This window comes from Thalassophryne amazonica, chromosome 9, assembly GCF_902500255.1.
Source record: "Thalassophryne amazonica chromosome 9, fThaAma1.1, whole genome shotgun sequence".
In the NCBI taxonomy this organism is placed as follows: Eukaryota; Metazoa; Chordata; class Actinopteri; order Batrachoidiformes; family Batrachoididae; genus Thalassophryne; species Thalassophryne amazonica.
The window spans coordinates 109,198,015-109,204,118 of NC_047111.1; positions in this window are offsets into that span (position 1 = coordinate 109,198,015).

Sequence of the window (6,104 nt, forward strand, 5' to 3'; positions counted from 1 at the left end):
GGATGCTTGGGGAATAATTGGTGTTGAAATTCGTTACTAACGTGCCGGCTGATAGCATGCGCTGTAGGGGTTAATTTAGGGGAGTATACTGACAAATAGATACAAGGTAATACAAGGTTATTTAAAGAGTTTAACAGAGACTGAAGTGAAATAAGTGAGAAAAAAGAGTTTAACAAGAGAATACGTGCAGAGAAAGCACAAGATAAGCGCCTGAGGGGGCGCAGTAGAAATACCGTACATGATAAAGAGATTTAAAGAGGAAAGTGCAAAGTGGCACCGCTGACAGTAAGTAAAAGAGCTCAATAAAGGACGTCATTTTTTAAGAAAAGAGAAAAACTATAAAAAAATAAATAAATAAATAAATGAAGAGTTAGTGCAGAATACATGAGAATTAATGAAGCAGAAAATAGTGCAGTAAGGCACCAGATACACGCTTGTGGGGCGTGGGAGAAGAATAAGTAATTAAGTACACAGTAATATGAGTTTTTTATAAGACAAGAAAAAGAGTATTTTCAGTGCAAAGGCACATTAAGCTCACGAGGAGCTCAGTAAGTGAAAAAAAAAGGTAGAAGAAAGTGCAGAAAGGCACAGGATACGCACGCGAGGCGCGGTAAGGCGTAGAAATAAATGAAATATTGTATGCTCAGAAAGGAGCTTGTGAAAATAATATAGTAAGCACAGGATACGCACGCGAGGCGCGGTAAGGCGTAGAAGTAAATGAAATATTGTATGCTCAGAAAGGAGCTTGTGAAAATAATATAGTAAGCACAGGATACGCACGCGAGGCGCGGTAAGGCGTAGAAGTAAATGAAATATTGTATGCTCAGAAAGGAGCTGGTGAAAAATAATATATTAAGCACAGGATACGCACGCGAGGCGCGGTAAGGCGTAGAAGTAAATGAAATATTGTACGCTCAAAGAGGGCTTGAAAAAAGTAATATATGAAGTTGCTGACAGCGCCGGAGAAGCTGTCTAACGTGAAGAAGAGATACATGCTTAAACAGAACACATTGGTGTTAAGTGAATAAAAAGGTTGTTTAAAGCCGCGGAGTGAAAAGTGGCAGAAGTCTAGATAGAGATATATAGAAAGTTGTTTTTAATAATTTTTGTGTATAAAGCTGTTGAAAATTGTGTGTGGGAGAGTGGAGAGTAAGCGGGGAGGTGCAAGCAAAGCTGTGAGGGCTTGCAAGCTGGCTGACATACAAGATTAATGTGAAAGAGTACGAGGGGGAGGTATTTAGACCCAACAGGAGGACTTGGGAGGTGCATGACAGGCAGAGAGGAAAGTGTGAAACAGAGACAGTGAAGAAAAAGACAGGAGAAGAGTGCTATGTAAATACAGAGAAGGTAGATATTATTTCAAAGAGAGAAAACTAATAAACAAATATAGCACAAAAAGACTAGAAGCAGAAAGTTAAAAAAATTAGAAGGAAAATAGAAAGTCGGGAGCAAAGACATTAGGAAGTGTTAGGGTTGTAAGAGGATTAAATAAATAAAATTGGTTATAAATCAAAAGAGATAAAGCTTAGATTATAGTGAAAAAGCTGACAGACTGATCAATGCTTGGGACAGTCATTGATGGGAGACTTAAGTGATGATGAAATAATACTCCCAGAACATTACTTGACTGACGGAGACATCGAAACCCAGGGAATCAGGACACATTTTTGGCTGGAAAGGACCTATTTTGACAGGGTAGGAGCAGAACATTGGCAGGACGAACAAGAGATCAATCAGAAATTATGGCAGATTACTAAGGTAATCAATCTGAAGCAAAAGAAAGAACAATTCCCTCTAATTAATCGGGAGCTGCTGATAAGACGTCTGTGGCATCAGGGTTTAACCCCGTGGCTGGAGCTGCTTTGTGCTGACCCTAATAAAGAACTTAGCATACCATTAAATCATTTAGTAACACTACCAACCGATCCAGGTGAAGAACTGTTTCCTAGGTTGACTCTGACTGTGGTCCCAAGGAAGGTTCGGTGGGAAACAGGTAAATTTTCATATTTAGTTAAAGAAAAAGAAGACGGGCATAGCAGTTGGAAATTTAATCCTTTTAAGGGTTTAAAATACAAAACAGGTGTTACAGCCAGCAAGTTATTGGTCTGGATCAGGACAGCCCCTGAGGGACTACCAGAACACCATAGAAACACCTCACATAGCGTTTGTCAGGGTTACATGGGTAACTCTCAAGGTCAAGGTCGGGAAAGTACCCCGCTAGACTTAGTACTAAGAAAATATCCAGGAAAACGCACTAAGGCCAACCAATGTATGAGAAAGTGGCACAAAAGGTCACATGGGGGCAGGCAATGGCCTTTGGAGGGATCATTTGATCCGGTGATGTGTGAAGCAGTTGCGGTAGAAATACAGAAAAAAGAAATTAAAGATCAGCAGAAGAACGTAAAAAACAACAAAAAACGCACTGAAGAAAAAGAAGTTTTGGCCTTGTTCAAGCAGGAAGCACAGAGGCTACAGCAGAAAAGAGAAAAAATGACAGAGGAAAGATCCAAAGAGACTAAAGCCAGTGCACCGAGCTGGGAATCAGAGCCACCCCCATATAAACGTCATGATATGGGAAAGACAGCTGGACAATTTGTATTAGGAACTCGTGAAGAGGACCAAGGCATGGATGTGGAGGGCAAATTCACACTGACACTAAAAGCTCGAGAGCCACAAGGAGACAGGTCCTCAGTCTGTCAAATGGATCATACAAGGTCTCCAAGTCCGAAAGTAAGTGGTCGCACACCACGACCAGCAGGGGGGGCCACAAATAACAGTGACACGGAGGCAGACGAGGATAAAGAGAGAGACCTGAAGGCTCCGCCTGCACATCGAGGTCCACTGAAAACCGTCCCCTCCCACCATAAGTCAGCCGACTGGACCTTCACAGGCTATAGAGGCTCCGAAGAGTGGCACAAGAGCTTCTGTGACACACTGGATCTGGCCAGAAGAGATAATGAAGAACTAGCTGAGCAACTTCGGCTAGCGAAGGAAAGAATACAAAGACATAGAGACACCGAGGAAAGAAGAATATTACAACAGTCGACGCCCAATCAAGGGAATCACATTATACAGCCACCCACCCGAAAGATTTCTGGTGAGATCATCATTGAGAGTGCAAAAGAGGCCCGACTCAGGCAAAGACAACGATGTGTAGCCAAAGACATAGCGGCTTTAGAACAGAATATAACCGACTGGATGGACTGCCTGGAACCAGTCAGTCGCACTCGATCTGGAAGACAGTATGGAGCCCCCACAGAAGAAGAGGAGGACGAAGACCTCATATGCCCATTGGTGGTTAGAAATGGTCATCATGTGTATACCCCATGGAGCTGGACAGACATGGTGGGGCTGGCCAACAGGCTGCCAGACATCACCCAAGGAGCTGGGAGATGGATAACTGCCTTAGAAGAAGGCACTGCAGGGGTAACCTTGTCTTTAGGTGACATAAAAGCCTTGCTAATGCATGTCATGGGAAAACATGACACTGAAGAATTAGCAGGAAAGGTTGGACTAACACAAATGATGGGCACTAATCAACATGATGAAGTCCCCTTTAATCGCTATAGAAACTCCATGTGGGAAGGACTGAGAAGAAAGTACCCTGAGGTCTTGGATCCCTCTAAATTGGATGATGAGGAGTGGACACCTGAAGAGTGCCCAAAGAAGTTCCTGCACCGATTCCAGAAAAGATGGGCGGAGGAAACAGGAAATGCATGGAACCATTCTCCAGCAACTGAAATCCTGTTTAAAATAACTGTAAAAAAGGCTCTACCAGATGAGGTTCAGAAAGCCCTAGATGGAGTTGTGGGACTATCGAAAATGAATTGGGCTTTATACTCTGAGCATATTTGTCACCATCTTGAAATCTACAAGAAAGAAAAACAAAAAGAAGAAGATGCAGCAAAATCCCTGACGAAAAAATTGGTGCAGATGCAGTTGGGAGAGCTAACCAAAGTCAAGAAAGAAAAAACAAAGACCCAGGCACCAATGATGACCCCTGTTCCTTCTGAGTCGGCAAGCCTAGCCCCTACGACAAACACTGCTGCCACCATACAGGCACCTGTGGTAACAGCCACACAGAGCCCCCAAGGAGCAGCAGGGAGCACTGCTGCAGGAGAAGTCTCGGCACCAGTGGAGCATCACTATCACTACCATAGCACTGGCACACCCGGAAATGGACCCACCTACAGTCATGGGTGGAGAGGAGAGTCACGGAACTTTCAAGGTCAAAGAGGAGGGTGGCGAAGAGGATCTCGCCAACCTTCATTTGGAAGCAGATTCCAAAACTCAGCTCCCAGGAACAGTCAAGCGGGACCGCCTATGGGACCAACACCCCCAATAGGGGATCAACCCTCTAATGAGTGTTGGAGCTGTGGACAACCTGGACATCGAATGAGAAATTGTCCGGCCCGACCTTGGGTTGGACCCTCTGCCTATTGGCAATAGGGAGGCCTAGAGAAGACAGAGGGGGAAACGGTAGCATTGGCTATTTCGATGATACCTAAGGAAGAGCCAACCGTCACTGTTAATATACAAAACAGAGATTTCCCTTTCATGGTGGATACAGGGGCAACATACTCTTGCATAGGGAAAATGGGCGCTCATCTCCCCCTCTCTGGGTCTGTAATTAAGACCATCGGCTTCTCTGGGAAAACTCAAATAATACCTTTTACACGCCCACTTCCTGTAACGATTGCAGAAAAAACAATTGAAGCACCCCTGTTATACTCACAAAATACACCTGTGAATTTGCTGGGAAGAGACATTTTATGTAAGCTACAAACCCAGATAGTGTGTACCCATCAAGGACTGCAAATACACTTTCCTGACGAAGCACTCGCCAACATTATGGTGCTTATGGACATGGAAAACAAGGTCCAACCTGTGCAACCCATGGTATACTGGCTGAAGTTACAACCAGAAAATTCAAATCTTCAACTGGAATGGGAAAAATGGAAGCCCTGGGCAGAACAACACTATGAAGCAGTATGTACACCTAGTTTACCTTTACATGTCACCCTGATGTTCGATGCCAAACAAGAACAAACTGACTATGCATGCTGCTGGGATGTATTGATGAATCAACGGCTGTTTCACATAACCACCACAGAAATTTATTTAGGCCCCCAAGGGGCCGCAGCTTCTGTCAAGCTAACTTCAGCTGAACAACAATGGTATCAAGTGCCGAATGCCACGCCTCATGTGACCCTTTTAGTCTCTGAAAAGTACGAATCCCATGACCTAGGTCCAATGGTAAAGACAGCCTCAGAAGTTGAAGAATGGCAAAACATGGAAAGTCCACAAGTACATCTGTCAAAAGACCAGCAGTTTGTACGAATTAATTTAAAGTAAATGATGAGGCTATAGCTCAAAAAGTGGAGCTCAATCCTAGACCAGAGGGACAGATGGTGTTATCGGCCCAACAAGAGAAATTGTTAGAGCAAATACCACCAGTGGTGTGGTCCAAAAGCAAAACGGATGTAGGACTAGTAAAAACAGCCTTACCAGTAAAAATAAAAGTAAAACCGGGAGCAAAACTGCCTCACCAAAGGCAGTATCCATTAAAACCTCAGGCTATTGAAGGCATAAAACCAGTAATTAAGGGACTAATGGCAGCTGGAGTTCTAATAAAAACTGCAAGCCCATGCAATACTCCTATCTATCCTATCCCTAAAAACAATACCAAAGAGTATCGGCTGGTACATGATTTGCGTCCTATCAATGCAATAATAGAAATGGATGCACCTATAGTACCTGATCCGCATACTATACTATCAAGCATCCCTGCTGGAGCAAAATGGTACACAGTAATTGATCTGTGTTCAGCCTATTTCAGTGTGCCTGTGCACCCAGACTCACAACATTTGTTTGCATTCACATTTCTGGGACAACAGCTAACGTATACACGGCTACCTCAGGGACTGAACCTGTCCCCAGCCATCTTTAACAAAGTCCTGGCTGAAGATTTACAACACCTTGATATACCCAGTACATTGGTGCAATATATGGATGATCTCCTTATTGCATCAGAGACTCAAGAACAGTGTGAAAAAGATTCATTAATTGTATTGCATGCATTGGCAGATGGAGGTCATAAAGTA